The following is a 17266-nucleotide window of genomic DNA, read 5'->3' on the forward strand; positions in this document are numbered from 1 at the left end:
TAGCACTTTCAGAAAGTAAAATTACTTTAGCACAAAATAGCACACAATATAACAATAGAGCGCACAACCAGTAATTACTGGTAACCAGGATCTCACTAGCACCACCTGTACTAGGGAGAAAACAACCACCTATGTATTACAATACCTGTAGGGGTGTAAGAGGAAAACACATGATGCAATGCATAACATTCATTCAGAGGTGTAAGGCACATGACGCATAATCAATACATTCAGAGGTGCAGAACAAATACCAACTTCCCCAAACTCACCAGTCACCACCTGTGACTGTCCCGGTGTCCCAATGTCAGGGCCTAAACGTGGCAGTTGCCCACAAAGTGCTGGGCAACTGGAGCAGGGAAAGTTAGCGCAAAGTTGGAGCCTCTCTGGGCTCAAAGAACCACCACTGTGGCACTGGTGAGCCTCTCTTAGGCTTTCTCACCAGCAAGGGGGGCTGCTGAGCCTCTCAGGGCTCCAGCAACAGAAAGATACAGCCTCGCTGGGCTGGGGGGTCCCTCGCTCTGGGGACCCAAAGCAATAATGCTGGCCAAGAGCCTCGCAGGCTCTAAACACTGGGGCGCCTTGAGCCTCTCAGGGCTCGTGAAATAATGGCCCCCTGAGCCTCTCTGGGCTCGTGACAGATATGCCCAGGTCGCCGGAGTCCCACTCGGGGGACTCGAGCTCTCCGAAATGCTCCCGGAGCCCCTCAGGGCTTTAGACCATAACTGGCTGCCAAGAGCCTCACAGGCTCTCAATAATCACAGGCGCGAGGTCGCGCTATGGAGAGGGGGCGGGGCGGACACCGGCAAAGTGTCCCGACGCCCCCCTCTCCTCTTTCCCAGCACTCACCGGGACGTGACACGGGGGCCTCCTCTGCCCGGCGGCTCTTCACGGGAGCTCCCGCTCCTCGGGGGCTCCTTTACCACACTTCTCCTCTTGTGGGCGGCGGGGCTCTCCTCTCCGCCACAGGGCCCCGCCTGCACCTTTCCGCCGCCTCTCCTCGCTGCTGGAAATGCGGAGGCGGGACTTCCGGTTGCTTCCCCCCGGGGCCGCGCACGGATTGGCCGGTCGGCCCTTCACTTCCGGGTCACCGCGGGCAGCGCGGCGGCCCGATTTAGGCAGGCAGGCGGCTTCCCAGATGATCCGAGGAGTGGGCTCCCTCGTAGATCGATAACCACGCAAATATGCGGCGTGGGCAGCCGCTAGAGCAGGCAAAATGCAGGGTGGGCACCTGCCTTACAAAAGCGCTCCCAAGCGCCTCGTGGTCTATATAAAGCGCTCTCAAGCGCTAGGGGGCACAAACCACAGCGCTCCCATCGCTAGGACGAAACAAAGCGCTTCCAAGCGCTAGGAGGAAAAGCCAAGCGCTCCTAGCGCTATAAATCAGGAAAAGACCCAGCAAAGTCCTTGTAAGCAGGCAAAGGGGCAAAGCTGGGCCCAGAGCCAGCACACTGGGTCTCCAGGCAGGGAGACACCCCAAGTGGCGGTCCTCTGGCCCAGCAGCAACAGCCCCCTCAGGATCCTGGAAGAGAACAACTTCAGTGGGGACACAGCCCCATTTTTATACAGTGCATTCCTTTGTTCAAGGGTGTAGAGTGGGGGCGGAACCAGTCGCAGCTGGTTCTTGAGTACTCTGTTTACCTCAACCACCCTCTCTATTCACTGGCAGGGCTTGGGTCATTAGACACACCACAGGGGGGCGGAGCCAGCATTGTGTGGGGACAACCCAGCCCATCCAGGACACAGGTACACTCCTCCCACACATCACTCATGCTAATCTCCCACTCACCACCGGGCAGACCCATCCAGACTTCCTGGAGCCTGGCATGCCAGCCAGCTCCAGCCAATCACACGCCAGCACCCTCACAGCACACGTACAGCCATGTCTAGAAATGGCGCTTCGCTACTAGACACATACATGCTGCATACACCGTTGCGCAGCATTCACTCTCACGAGTTCACACATACCAGACTCAAGCCTGTACACCCCACGCATCAGGAACCACCAGGGACACATACATTCCCCATGCATTCCTATGGGCGGGCAGGCCTAGCTCAGCACATGCACTCAGAGTGCGCACGCACTTTCCCCTGGGACACAGTGAAAGTGCGCAGAATCCCAAAATCACCATCTCCAGGTCACCCTTTTCCAGCAAAAAGTCTAGGGGTGAACCTGCCCTAAGGGCCAAAGTCCAACAGGTACGTGTATGTACAAATACCGTACACGTACTGTACAGAGTACAGTACAGAGTACGGTAAGCTTCTATAGATATACTTATGATTTTACTTATGTTTTTCTGAACTGATTTACACCATTTAACAAAAAGCGTGATCTGCGAATCGAACTCTACCTCTACGTCAAATTTGGTGTAATTCCGTTCAGCAGTTCGGGCTGTAGCCCTGGCTAAAGGTCCTATGGAAAATTGCATGGGTAAAACACGTTTTGGGACCCCCCTTTTTTTCTCACCCCCCGTCCACCTGCGCCAAAGTTATTCCAAATAGAATGTTGCTGATTTCCTATGGAAACTAGGTTTTAACTATAACTACCTACTGGCGACCGCCAGTAGGTAATACACACACACATATCAGTAAACCTATTCATAGCATAATATCATATAGCAGAAAACCAAAAGAGAAACACATTTGGCAATCAGCAATACACTTTGATTCAATTAAAAATATTACAGTAAAAGAGAAAGAAAGGGGAGACAAAAAGAAAGAAAAGATGTAACCAAACAAATTAACATCATCTACATTACAGTCCCATTTAAACAACAAAAGGGCAGGTTATACGGCGGTACCCCTCCAAAGATATTCACACGTTCACCATCTCTCTAGTGATGGTGCCAACACTCCATCCAGGAGTACTGTCAGCTTTTCCTTCTTCCGAGTATGAGCACTAGCTGAAATTTCGGATTATTTCACTTGTGCAGGTCGAGCATGAGAAGGTAGGAACGGCCCAGAGCCCATGACAGGTGCAACACTTGAATGAGGCAGGCTGAGAACTAACCACTATTGTACTAATCCTATAATTTAGGACTTCGAGCATGAGGAAGGCAGAATGCTGCATTTAACAGAGAGTGAAAGCAGATGCCTGGGAGAGGACGGTGGAGTGCTTGACTTCAGGTCTCCATTGAATCTCTGCTTCTGAGATACAATATCGGGGCTAGTAGAGACTGCCAGTGTGCCCTACAAGACGAACATATAATCAGTGAGTCAGCTCCAGTACTGTATCATGTAGAGCCGTGACTCATAACTCCAGTAGACTGAGCAACGCTGCAGTAGAATATTTATGAATATTGTTTAGCCGATTGGTCCACAAGCAATAAATATGTCATTTGTAGCACCAAGATGCCCCAAGCGGTGAACATGCATTTCATTAACAAACCTGTTATGTTATGGTATGTTATGTTATGCTATGTTATGAAATCTTATGTTATGTTATGCTATGCTATGTTACGCTATGTTATGGTATGGTATGGTATGTTATGGTATGTTATTCTATGTTACGTTACATTATGTTATGATATGCTATGTTACGTTATGTTATGTTATGGTATGTTTTGCTATGCTATGTTATGTTATGTTATGCTATGTTATGTTATGTTATGCTATGCTATGTTACGTTATCGTATGGTATGGTATGGTATGTTATGTTATGCTATGCTATGTTATGTAATGTTATGGTATGGTATGTTATGTTATGCTATGCTATGTTACATTATGTTATGTTATGTTATGCTATGTTACGTGATGTTATGGTATAGGTTTGGTATGGTATGTTATGTTATGCTATGTTATGTAATGTTATGTTATGTTCTGCTTGAGCGTTCTGTCCCTGCAGATTCTTCCCATTCTTCATCCCACATTTGTTACTCAGGGCAGAGTACATGAAGGGCTTCTGTGCCATCTGACCCTTTGTCAGTAAGGTTCTGTTCTTTATAATTTTGCCATTTCCTTGAGAAACAAAACTGACAACCAACATCAAGGGGGACTGCAAACCTTAAAAAATAGGGGACAGGGGTCACACAGTTAGGTTCTAAAATAGACCATATTTTTTGCTGTTTATTTTAACCCCTTGAGTGCTGGTCACGTTCAGCGGACGTCGCGCGCACTACCTCGGTAGTGCTGCGCACGTCCGTTGAACGTCGCGGCCCAGCGCACCAGCGCGGAACGTTCAGCGCAGCGGAGGGGTTAAGGTACCATTCAAGCAGAATCGGGGCACCATCATGAATGTCTGTATTACTTCCATTACTAATAATAATTACCTTTTGCAGTAGAGAGGGTGTTGAATGACTTTTAGTTGAAAATAAGAAATGAAACGGAACAGAAATGCATTAAAAGAAATAGGCATTAGCAACGCTAATAGGTTTTGCGTATGGTGTTTACCAACTTTCTTTTTTAATTTTAAGATGGCCGCTGTGGGGAAGTGGAGAAAGGCAAACAATGTCAAAGAACAGAGCTAAAAGAATGGGAGAGAATGCTGAATTCTTTCTTTGAAAGTTAGATTAATGCTAAAACTTACATTCATCGCAATAGTAATACTAGATAAAGCACTTTTTCCAAACTATTCCTCACACTTATGCAAGTACTCAGAAGGAAACTTGAGATATTTAGGTCATTTTTAATTATATTTACACATCGTGGATCACTTCAGTTCAGGAAGTAAAGGAAAGAAAGGAAGAAAGGGAGGAAAGAAGAAAAGAATAAAAGGAGGGAGGATAAAAGGAAGGAAACAAAAAAGGAAGGAAGAGGAAAAGGAAAAAAATGGAGTGAGACAAAGTAAGAAGATGGGCATGAAAGAGAGCAAGAAATAAGGAAGTTTGATGCATAAAAGTCTTGAACAAAGTACAGCAGCTGTGACATCTCCAACATTTTTCCCTCTCAATTACTATACCCATTGGTTTGTGTTGTTGGCAGAGTTTATTCGGTCCCTAGCGCCCACCTTCAGGTGTGTTATATTAATTTTAATGGGGTAACCCAGTGACCCTCAGAACCTGGGCAATACGTGTTATATAAATATTGGTTCTGTCGGATTGTGGTCAATTTCTTTGTTCGGTTTCTACTTTACTTAGTGTATAATTATATATACTTTTTTCATTATTGATCATGGAATCACTTTCAACAAAAATTCACACACCACACGTTTTTATTAATTAAGCACAGAATGGCTCCACCTGCCAAACAACGAATGAAAATGCACTGTTTCTAGTGAAAGCCCCGTAGAACCAACTGTACGACGCAGGCAGATGACTCACTTAGTCAACCCCTGTCGTCACACTAAGAAATGGAACATTACAGGCACAAGCCTGTGCTTTCTCTGAAGATGGTTTGCACTAAAAGACCGATTGTTTTAAACTGATAACTATAATTTTAGGGGAACCTGCCTGATAGGAGAGACGGGGGCAGGATCCTTCTTGCAGCAATGTGCAGGGTGTGACTACGCTCACTTGCATTGCCACTGAATTGCACCAAGGAGAGTTGCCTACTTGAATGGAACAACAGCTTGGGGCTGATTGCAGCCACCCCTCCGTTTATTTGATTAAATGCATTTTTTGCAGGCCTTATGCAGCACCGTCATCTGTAGTATAAACCTCTATGAATTTTACAGTGAGTAACACAAGCGAAGGTATTTACAGACACTTCTTGCTAGTGGTACCTGTGAATGATTTTAATTATTTACTCTTCTGTAAGAATGGTCTTAGAAATGGGGGTCTCTAGTTGGCAACGGTTTGCACCTCTGTCCAAATAGGGACCCTTGCTTCTAGTCAGGAAAAGGGGGATACACTCCTAGAAATAACCCCTGCTCACCCCCTTGGTAGTTTGGCACGAGCAGACAGGCTTATCTTAGAGGCAGTGTGTAAGGCATTTGTGAATACATTCAGTAATACCGTGAAAACACTACACCAGTTTAAAAAAATGAAAATATTTATCTAAACAAGACCAAATGGCAAAAATCCATAAAACAGTATAAAAAATAAGGCTCTTCAATGATAGAAATAGTTCAGTTCAATGCAAGTTGTGAATGCGCCACTTTTCCAACAAAGTACCTTAGATGTGTCACACAAAACAAACAAAAGGGTTGCAGGGAAGGTGATGAGTCCGTTCCTTGCTTCGGGGGAGGTGATGCATCCGTTCCTTACTGCAGCGCAGGAGAGGTGATTAGTCGGTTTCTTACTGCATTCCAGTAACGATGGGACAAGATGGCGCCTTGATGCGTGTCTACGATCTGCTGCGATGCAAGAAAATGGGGGCTCAAGGCGATGCGATGATCCGGAGGATGAGTGAACGTTGCATCCATACGGAAGGTGCAGCAACGGTTTTCTCGGTGATGCGTCAGGACCCAGTGTTGATGCGGCGCGCTTCTTCTCCGTGGCTCGGCAATGTGTCGGGACCACGTACGGATGCAGCACACTTCTTCTCCATGACTCAGCGATGCGTCGGGAATCATGTGGACGCGACACGCTTCTTCCTCTTTGCGTCGATCTTCCAGCTCCCAACAACAAACAGTCTCTAAAGGTCCTTAACAGCAGCAGGGACCTCTTGAAGGTTGGAATTCCCAGCAAGGAAGTTCAGGGGAGCTGGTGGTGAAGTCTTGTGTACCTGAGACTACAGGAAGGAAAGCAAGCTCAGTTTCAAGCCCATGGAGATCTTCCTCAAGATGACAAAGCAAACAGCAAAGTCCTTTTCTACTTTCCTTGGCAACAAGTAACCACTGCAGGCCAACCCCAAACAGCAAACAGCACAGGAGCAGCTTCTCCGGTTTTTCTCTTTTGCAAAGGTTCCTCTTGATTTCCCTGAAGTGATCTAAAATTATGGGGTCTGGGTCCCCCTTTTTAAACACACAACTTCTTTGTTCTCTGAAGGCAGAGTGTGTCTGTACCCAGCCAAAAACCAGTTCTGTCCTCACTGTGCAGCTTCCTGGCAGGAGGTGGAGACAGCATTCTTGAAAGTACACCTGCCCCATGCAGGTGAAAGGAAATCTCCTCCCCCTCCTCTAAAGTCAACACAAGTCCAATTCAGCCCAGCCCTGACTCATCAGACTGCTGGAGCCACAGCCCTCTACCAGGTACTGTCACTCACAAGCCAGACATCCAATACACAAACCTAGCAGTGGCACACTGGATGATTAGGCAAGAAAATACCAACTTTCTAAATGTGGTATTTTCAAACACAGAATGCAAATATCACCCTCACTAAAAGATGCACTTTAGCATTCTGGATTCAGGCATAATAAACTTTATTTCCCTATCTTATTCCAAGGGCTAGTTATGTATATATGATGTTATAAACTAAGTGCCCATTCGGGCCTCTGGGAACAGATAGCCTTGCAATAGTGAAAAACGAAATCGGCAGCATTTCACTATCAGGACATGCCACATACACCAGGGCATGTCCTACCTTTCACATACTATGCACCCTGCCCACAGGGGTACCTTGGGCCTATTGTAGGAGTGACTAACATGTTGAAAATGGAAGGATTAGGGAGTGGCAAGTGTGTGCACTTGCCAAGATGACATGGCAGTCCCATCCTGCACACAGGCTCTGCAGTGGCAGGCCTGAGTCACATTTTACAAGTTGCTCCTGTGGGTGGCACAATCAGTGCTGCAAGCCCACCACACATAGTGCACTGTACTAGGGTCTGCCAAGTAAATGAAAGAGCCAACCATGGAAATACTAATCCATAACACAATTTACAAAAGAGAGCATATGCACTTTAGCACTGATCAGCAGTGAAAAAGTGCCCAGAGTCATAAAACCACCAACATCAGGTCAGAAAAAATACAGGAGGAAGGCAAAAGGTTCTGGGATGAGCCTGCAAAAAGGGCCAAGTCCTACAAATGGTGTGTACAAAAATGAAGATGAGTTCTGGCAAGGTATACATCCCAATGACTGACATCTTCCAGCTGTCCTTTGTTTTATCCTTGATGGCGAGAAAAGACATGGTGCCCTTCTAGGATTCACTTCAGCACCCGCATGTTGACAGAGACGTCTGCTACCCAACCTCTCTCTGAGGAGGAAATCTGGTGCTGTCTCAATGACGGGACCTTCGAAATGTTAAGGATGCAAAGGAATATTATTGGCATCTGAACAACTGCCCAGTATTAGGGAAGAAATTATGTAACTTCCCAGCAGCTACTTATCATAATTTGGGATTGGTTGCAGAATAACCCCTAAATAATGTGCTACAAAATGTTGTAGCCAAAATATTGACCACAAAATTATTGTGTAGGAAATCACATGTAGGTAAATATAGATTTGATTATCTTCATTCCACATATATGTACCATGATGATAGATATCTTCATAGATATTAAGAGTAGTAAATATATACTTGGCAATATATATTTCAGATAGCGGTAAATGCCGCCCTCTCTGCACTAAGGTTTAATATTTTTATGCATTGCTTCCTTGACACAGCCTCCATGATGGTCCAGGACCTGGTTATCTGACCGGTGGCTTTGTGGTCATTTATTTATGGGCTCCGAGGTTGTTGTACTCTGCGTCTTTGGTACCCTGGCGTCCCTAGCGTGCCCCCCAGTTAACACACACACATTCCCAAACACTGCTTCCAATCTTTGCAGGTGCCCCAGGCATTATACTTGCTATTGTGGTTTCCATGGTTTCTCGTTGTTTCAGATGTTCATACATTTCTAGAGTCATGGATCTCAACATGTACTGTTGATGCAGTGTATTTCTGTTTAATGGCAAGAATATGATCCTTGCTTCCAAAATATATTAATCTTGCAGGGAAATGAATCACAACAAATATAACAACCCAGCCCAAAACAGGTTAGAAAAACCTCATCACAACGTTTATGTTCAACAGAAAATCGTCGTTTTGCATATGGATCAACAGATTTTCTAAGCCAATAGCGCGTGTGCATGTATATGTGATGAAGACGAGTGCACTTGCTTGTCAACGTATATTAAAACTACGGAAAGAAATATTTTACATTTCATCAAAGCAATTATTAATAAATTGTCCTCATTGGAAATCAAGTGGTACTTATATAGAGGCATAAGTGCATATCTCAAACGAATGTTTCCATGCTGAAGATCAGGAATAAAAACTAGAAGGATGTTTAAGTACAGGATCTTAAAAACCTTCCACTTCAAAATGCTAACTTGTTATTAACACTTTCAAGGATATTGACTATCAAATATCCTTGATTATTACAAAAAATATATATATTTTATTGATTATCTTATTGTTTTGACTTCTTTTTCAGAATAATGTTTTTGCGATTTTCACTTAATTTTTTTCTTGAAAAAATAGTGGAGGTCTTGTGAATGATATGTTTGTTTCAATTTCCATTTCTACGCTTCTACACTGCAATACAAAAAACAGGTACCAATTTAAAATGGCACTTAGACTGTAACACATCATATTTCTTTTTTCTCACAGTCCATTCATTATTAATCAAAGGAGACAGTGTAAGAAAATGTTGCATTCCACACAAAATACATTGTATAGTAATATAGGGGAGAAACGAATAACAATTAACGCATTAACTTAGCATCCCAAAGACAAGTAAAGAAGCAGGCCAACATAGCTCCTAAATGCCTCTGGAGTATAGAGATTTAACATCTACAAATGACATGAATTGTGCATGAGCATTTGCAGCAACTGCTGAAGAAGAATGTACATAATAGATAGTGCATGCCATGAATAGTCAGTATTGCTTAAGTTTTTATTAGGACACGCACATGCTGGGGCCTTGTCATGCAAACAAAACATTCTGCAGAGATATGAACGGTTAGAAACAATGGCCGGAAGTATAAAACGACATTGTGGTGGTGATAAAATCAGTGAAATGGCGAATTACAATAAAAAGGATGCATGCATTTAGCACCCCTTTCTACTTGGCAAGTCAGATTGCAATGTATCTATGGTTTGCAAGTTCAGTTTTGGTAGCAATCAATTAATCTTTCATGAGAGCCTAAAAGGGGTGGTAAAACATTCACAAAGTGGAAGCTGTCCACCAGGGACAGATTCCACTTTTTGAATTTCATCTTACGGCATTGGCAGGAGCAGCCAGTGCTCCAGATGAAAGTTATATCTCCTCATCATGTTATTCATGAATGCTAAACATTTTTTTGGACGAAGACCCTATCTATTTAAGGGATAGGGGCTGCTGTAAATAATATGTTGACATTCAGGGAATGTGAATGCATCGATACAGATAGGACGTTCTTCACAGCCGTAAATCCCACTTTCGCTGAAAATACAAAGGGAGTCGCAAAATAATTCCTAACTCATATATTAATGAAGCAAAAGCCGTTGTGACTCTCTGTGAAAGGGCATTGTGTTCTACAACTTATTAGTACATTAGTCGAGGTGCAGCATGACGGCAAGGTTCTAAATCAGTAGTGTTCAGAAACAATCTCACCTCAGTACATTTTGCCCATAATTTGTTTGATGTAAATGTAAAAGTGATCTCGTATCAGCTATTAAATCCGAGTTGTTCACGTTGTCTAAAGCATGCAATAAATCTTGACGACCACGGAGCAGCCAAATCACATGAATAATATCCCGCTTCCGGTTGTATTTCTTATTCTCTCACGGGATAATTAATAATGCATGATCTTTACATTTTTGCAGTGTTCATATTATATCCAAGTTCTGCTATATCCATCGTCGCCCTGTCGTATGTAGAGTTATCTTTTAACAGTTTCATTTATGTATAGCCATCCTCGTTTCTCAACATAATTATTCAGTACAATAGGTTGTATACTGGAAATTAAATCCTAACAGTTTGGGTTGCCCTAATCAGTCATTTAAAATTTCAACAGATTAATTTGTCATTACCCCAGAACACAGCACTGTTTCGGCCAGCAGTTTCCAGAATCAGTCATCTAAAATTGCAGCAGATTTAATTTGTCATGCTTTGGTCACAGTACTGATTCAGCCAGCACATCTGTGCTATGCCCTTCATCAGGTCACCAAATTAATAGAATACATAAGTTGTTACTAACTGTGTGTTTTTTATTCAGATATTACAGTCTGGAGATTTACTACTAGGGATAGCCTTAGAAAATGCATAATTTCAATATCATAAAGTTATTTGTAAATTCCATTTTGCTATTCTTCTATACAGTCACTTTAGTAAAGACTTTCATACCAGACTCCTTTGTACGACAGGAGTGCACGAACATGTTTTAAAGTTGGACTTATTAAACATCTGGACTCCTCCACGCTACTATAACTTTCACTAGGTCTTCTGGTCCAATTGTATTCTACTCACCACTCCCTTCAAGGTGTCCGACTCCTGCCCTACCAAGAAAACTGGTTTGAAAATCCCCAGAGAGTACATCAGCAACTACGCCTTCTACACTCTATTTAATTGGAATCTTAGTGAAATCCACAACACAACTGCACTCCAAAATTGCGAAGAAGGAATGTCCTAATTAAATCTGTTACAATGTTAGATTTTCACTCTTAAAAGTCCCACTATTAGGAGATAGTTTGACCAACAAAACCTCTATATCTCAAGACTCTTTGACACAATAGCCCCACTATGGACTAGGAAACATCCGCCTCCTAAGAGGAATAATACCCACCACATGCAATTCAAGAACAAATGAGTTTATTTCGTATTCAAAGATCCTTGAAACCACATTCATTGTACAAACACACAACCTCATAGAAGGAAATAAGCATTAAAGCCAACACACAATATTAAAATAACATTTAACAGTACATGATATATATATATATATATATATATATATATATATATATATATATATATATATATATATATAAAAGTTCATCAGTAAGCTTAAAGTTCATTACCATATGACATAGTATGCAGGTAATCATATTAAAAAGGAAGGATTTCAAGTGCAAATCTTTAGCAGCAACCGGATAATAGTACCAGCAAACAGAGTGTGCCTATACCATAGGCGCGCCTAAGGCAAGCCCGTCTGCGCCCGTCTGCGGACGGACGGGGCTAGGGGCACGACACCATGCCAAAATGATGTCTTATTCCTCAAAGGAACTCATCGCCCTCCAAGGCCACTGGCCACTCCCCGATCCCATCCGCAGGCTCGTCTCCTCATTAGGCCTCGCTTCCTCCTCTTCCCCCCCCATGACACCACACCCTCCGTTGCACACACCTCCGTCACCTTGTCCCCCCCACTCGACCCTCACCCCATCATTCCGCCTTTGTCTGTATTCCTACTCAACACCAGGTCAGCGGTCAAGCACCATCACGAGCTGTTCGTCCTACTCGATTCAGAGAAACCTGACCTACTGCTCTTGACCGAAACCTGGTATTGTGATTCCTCCCTCCCTGTTCTCCTGGCCACCCTACCCCCCTCCTATGTGGCCTTACGGGCCGACCGCCCAGCAGGCAGGGCTGGCGGTGGGGTCGCCTTAATCGCTCGGTCGGAATTGAACTTTCAATCACTTCCCTTTCCCCCTATCCCCCCTGCTGACTTTTTGGTAGTCCGTTCTCTTTTATCCTCCCCGCCCATTACTTGTCTCCTAATGTACCGCCCTCCTCAGTCTTCGCCCTCGTTCCTACCGGCATTTCAAGACCTGTTGGCCAATTTGGTGGTCAACTACGCCTCGGTCTTGGTGCTGGGAGATTTTAATTACTGGCCCTCAGACCCACATGAGTGTACGGCCTCAAAAGAATTCACAGAATCTCTCCTGTCTCTCAACTTTGCACCGCATATAACTGTCCCCACTCACTCCCATGGGCACATACTCGACCAGGTCTGGTCCCTTAATCTCCCAGTGGCTTCGGTGGCAGTCTCTCCCTGCCCCTGGTCCGACCATGCCCCCATTTCCCTCTCCATTCCCCGTAATCCGGTATCAAAAACTCCGCATGCCAAAAACACCTGGGCGCGGAACTGGAACAGACTGGATCTTCCCTCCCTGACCTCTCTGCTTCAAAACTCCTCTCCCACCCTCTCTGGCTTATCATCTACCTCTCAAGCCAAGGCCATAAACACCTGGCTGGCTGGTGGCTGTGACTCAATGGCTCCCCTACGTCGCATATCCATCCGTCGACCTAAGGATTCTAACAGATGGTTTAACGACCACCTGAAAGAGCTTAAACTGAGCACCCGACGGGCGGAGAGGCAATGGAGGAAAAATTACTGTCCTTTATCAAAAACTCACTTTCTCACATCACTGGCCAAATATAAAACAGCAATCCTTGCCGCAAAAACTACCCACTTCTCTGCTAAAATAGCGTCTGCTGAAAATAAACCCAGGGTAATTTTTGGCATAGTGAATGACCTGGCATTCTCAGTTCGAACCTCATCCCAAATCCCTCCCTCCCAGCTTCTTTGTGATCAACTCAACGCCTATTTTCGGGATAAAATCGTTACCATCAAGGCCAACATTCCACCACCCTCACTTGCATTTGTCGATCCTTCCCCCCCCCGCTGTTCAATGCCCTCTCACCTCCATTCCCCCCCTCACTCAGGAATCATTTCTGGCGATCCTTCCCAAAGTGAAGTCGGGGTCTCCGGCGGATGTCTGTCCGGCATGTATCCTGCAGCAAATTTACTCCTGCTGTCCTGAACCCCCCATTGTCTTTCTCAACAGCTCCCTAGCACAGGGTGTAGTGACCCCCGCGCTAAAGGGCAGCCACTATAGTACCCATTTTGAAGAAACCTGGCGCGGACCCTTCCATCTCGGCCAACTATCGCCCCATCTCCTTGCTGCCCTTTTTGGGCAAGGTGATGGAACGCCACGTTACCGCGATACTTAGCGCCCATATTGAGACCAATGGGGGGCTGGCATCTCACCAGGCCGGTTTCCGTCCCAGACATTCAACCGAATCGGTTGTGGTCTCAGTCCTAGACAACCTCAGAAAGGGTATGGATGATAACAAATACCAGGCACTGGTCCTCCTTGACCTATCCGCCGCCTTTGACACGGTGGACCATACCATCTTACTGTCCCGTGTCAGGGCGGCTGGAATCGGGGGATCAGCCCTGGTTTGGCTCTCCTCCTTTCTGAGGGACCGCACCCAGGCAGTGCGACTAGGCAACTTCTCTACCACTCCCCTCCCAGTCACCTGTGGTGTTCCCCAGGGATCCTCTCTCTCCCCCCTACTTTTCAATCTCTATATCTTCCCTCTTATCTTCGCGCTCCAGCAGCTGGAGGTCACCGTGTCCAACTATGCGGATGATCTCCAGCTCATCTTTGATCTGTCCTCCTCTCCCCTCTCTGTCTCTAACTTTCAGTCTACTATGACATTCATCAGGGACTGGATGAACCACAACCACCTTAAGCTGAACCCGGACAAAACCGAATTGGTTCTCACCGGTGGTTCATCCAGCCCCTGGAACTCTCTCTTCTGGCCCCCCTCTCTTGGGCCTGCACCTTCCCCCTCAACCACGGTCAAAACACTGGGTGTTAAAATGAATCACCAGCTCACTCTCCATTCACAAATTAGCTCCGTGGTCTCCTCCTGTTTCCTCACTCTCCGCACCATCCGCTCTGTTTCCCGCTTCTTCTCCCCTCAGGCACTCAAGATTATCATGGCCGCCCTGGTGATATCAAGGCTGGATTATGCCAACGCCCTCTATCATGGCATTCCAGCATACAGCCTGCGAAGACTCCAGTCGATCCAGAACCAGGCGGCCCGGTTGGTTTACGGTCTCCCACACTATCACCATTCTACACCCCTTCTTAGGGAGCTTCACTGGCTTCCCGTAAAAGAACGTTCCCTTTTCAAGACGGGCTGCATGGTCTTCCAGGCCCGTCAGGGCACTGCCCCCGTTTTTATTTCTTCTTTAATAAAACCCTATGTTCCCACAAGAGAGCTCCGGTCTTCCTCTAAGTCCCTTCTTCAGATCCCCCGCTTCACACGTAAAAAGTGGGGTGGGGCCAACTTCTCCACCTTGGCCCTAACATTCTGGAACTCCCTCCCTGACCATCTCCGTTCTGCTACCCAGTATCTCTCCTTTCGGAAAGATTTAAAAACTTTCCTCTTCAATCAGGCTTTCCCCGCTTAGTTTTTTATTCCTACTACTCTTGTCTTTTCCCTCAGTTGTCGATCCTGCTCACTAGCGCCAAGAAACCGCATGGTGAACGCTGCGCTTTAGAAATGTTTTAAATTAGAAATTAAATTAGAAATTAGACCATTTTTAAAAAGTCATAATTATGATAAGTGCAAAACAGCATTTCAGTACAGGATTTTATAAATGTCCATTGTAATCATACTATAACATGGTTAGGCCTCAGTGCAAGGACCTTATTGTGGTTGATTCACGCAGAGGATAAGAACTTAGGGACAATGATATAGATCTTTTCATCAGTGACCGTCCTCCTTATACTCAATGCATGTTCCATTCTCATTATGCCTAGCAAACTGCACATAGGTTTAATCCACTTCATGTGAGGAGAAACATAGGGTTTGCAAAAGAAGAAGAAATTAAGTAAGGCGTCCTTCTCTAAATTGCAAGTGGGGAATTAAGTACTAGTGCATTAATTTGACACCCAGCATACGCAGAAACTGTTAATTGGTAGCGCTCCATATATAAAACGCATAAACAGCTACTTGCTAAAAGGGCAAGTGATCTTATCTTAAATAGTCTTAAAAAATGGGACTGTTTTGACATCTAAAAAGCTGTCTGTGCAGCTGCCCTGGTTGCATTTTCGTTATTCCTCATCCCTTAGCAGAAATTTTTGTTTATCTTCAAACATGGATCTTGAAATAGAGGCAGCATCACCAGGGGAATTTCCCTAAGAAGGCTAGATCAAGTTTAAAGGTCGTTTTCTTAATAAAACGTAGGCAAGGAATTTTACAATATATATTTGGGTGCATTAGTTCAGCAAGAAGGATTCCATATGGGGAAATCTGTTCTATAGACCATAATATGTCCTAAAATGGCAGAGGATGCACCAGAGCAATTGTAAAAATGCCAACGTCTATGTACTGTGGAAGGGACGGAGTACTTTTCGATAAATACAGCAATGCTCTTATAAATTTATTTGATGGACATACATTTTGTCTTTTGAATATTCAGTTCCAAACCACTCTCAGCACAGAATGATACAAAATGATCTACCAGAACTTGCAAGCCTAAGGGGTTTTCTCGAAATTAGCAAAGTGTTGTCCGCGAATAATAATGTCGGGACTTTGCTTTCCCCAATTTTTGGTGCATCATTGCCCAGGATGTCCAGAAAACTCACTAAATCATTTATATGCAGAGAAAAGAAAGTGGGGGCTAGTACACAGCTCTGACACACTCCCTTTTGTATTCTGATGCTATTTTTCGCTTCGACATTCTTGCAACATCTAACCTGAGTTTAGTTCATGCAGTCTTATGATGATTGATAGGATCCTGTTAGGTACTCCCATATTTCCTGGAACAGCCCATAACTTGTTTCTAGGGGTAGAATCAAATTCTAATTTCAGGTTCACAAACACCACATGTAAGTGGCCCTTCTCTACTAGGACCATTTTCCAATAAATCAGGCATTGGTGGAAAGTCTGATCCATAGTAAGTATCTTCTGGCAAAATCTGGCTTGAAAATCAGAATGTGCATTGTTCTCCAGGACAAACTCGGCCAGTTAACCCAAAATTTCTCTGCAAAAATTTTTTTGGATCTCATCAAGAAGATTAAAGGGCCTGTAGTTGCAGGGATCATCACGGTAGCCCTTTTAGTAAATAGGTACAACTTCTGCATGGTGCTAAGACTTCAGTATATGGCCAGCCTTTAGAACAGAATTGGTGGGGAGATATGAGTAGGGACCCCAAATTAAAGGTTCATCAGAAAATAAATCACATGGAATATTGTCAGGGTCTGGAGCTTTGCCAGGGGCAATAGCTGTTAAGGCCTCAAGGGACTCACTAATTGTTTCAAGGTAGTGAGACAATTTGTTGCCCTTAGATAAATCTAGCTTGGAAACATCACCAAGCACTGTATACGCATCAGAAACTGCCCCTCAAAGTGATCAACTTATGTGTGAAGAAAGAAATCCGCAGGAGTGACTGCGGATTTGGTTCAGTGAGAAACTATATTCCAGAAAGATTTGGTATCCCTTGATCTCGCTACCTTAACCAAATCTACCCACACATGTCTCCCAAGAAGATTTAGTGTATTTAAGTTGCTTCTTATATTGCCTCCTAGCTGGTACAATTTGGTCCCTTATATTCAGTAAATCAATAAAACTGCATTGTATTGAGCAGCACTGGGTTATTCTGTTTGATTGTCTCTATTAGTGCTGCCTTGGTGGATCTGCAGCGCTTGCTAAACCATGGATGATTGGCTTGGATGGCCTATTGTGGTTTT

The 17266-nt window shown here is 44.5% G+C and overlaps 1 protein-coding gene across 1 annotated transcript in view; it reads right to left on the minus strand.

Annotated features, from left to right (window-relative positions):
* Positions 1 to 17266, minus strand: part of GLRA3 (glycine receptor alpha 3) — a 623921-nt gene that overhangs the window by 452382 nt on the left and 154273 nt on the right. The window lies entirely within an intron of this gene.

The sequence above is a fragment of the Lissotriton helveticus genome, chromosome 2_1 (genome assembly GCF_964261635.1).
Source record: "Lissotriton helveticus chromosome 2_1, aLisHel1.1, whole genome shotgun sequence".
Classification (NCBI taxonomy): Eukaryota; Metazoa; Chordata; class Amphibia; order Caudata; family Salamandridae; genus Lissotriton; species Lissotriton helveticus.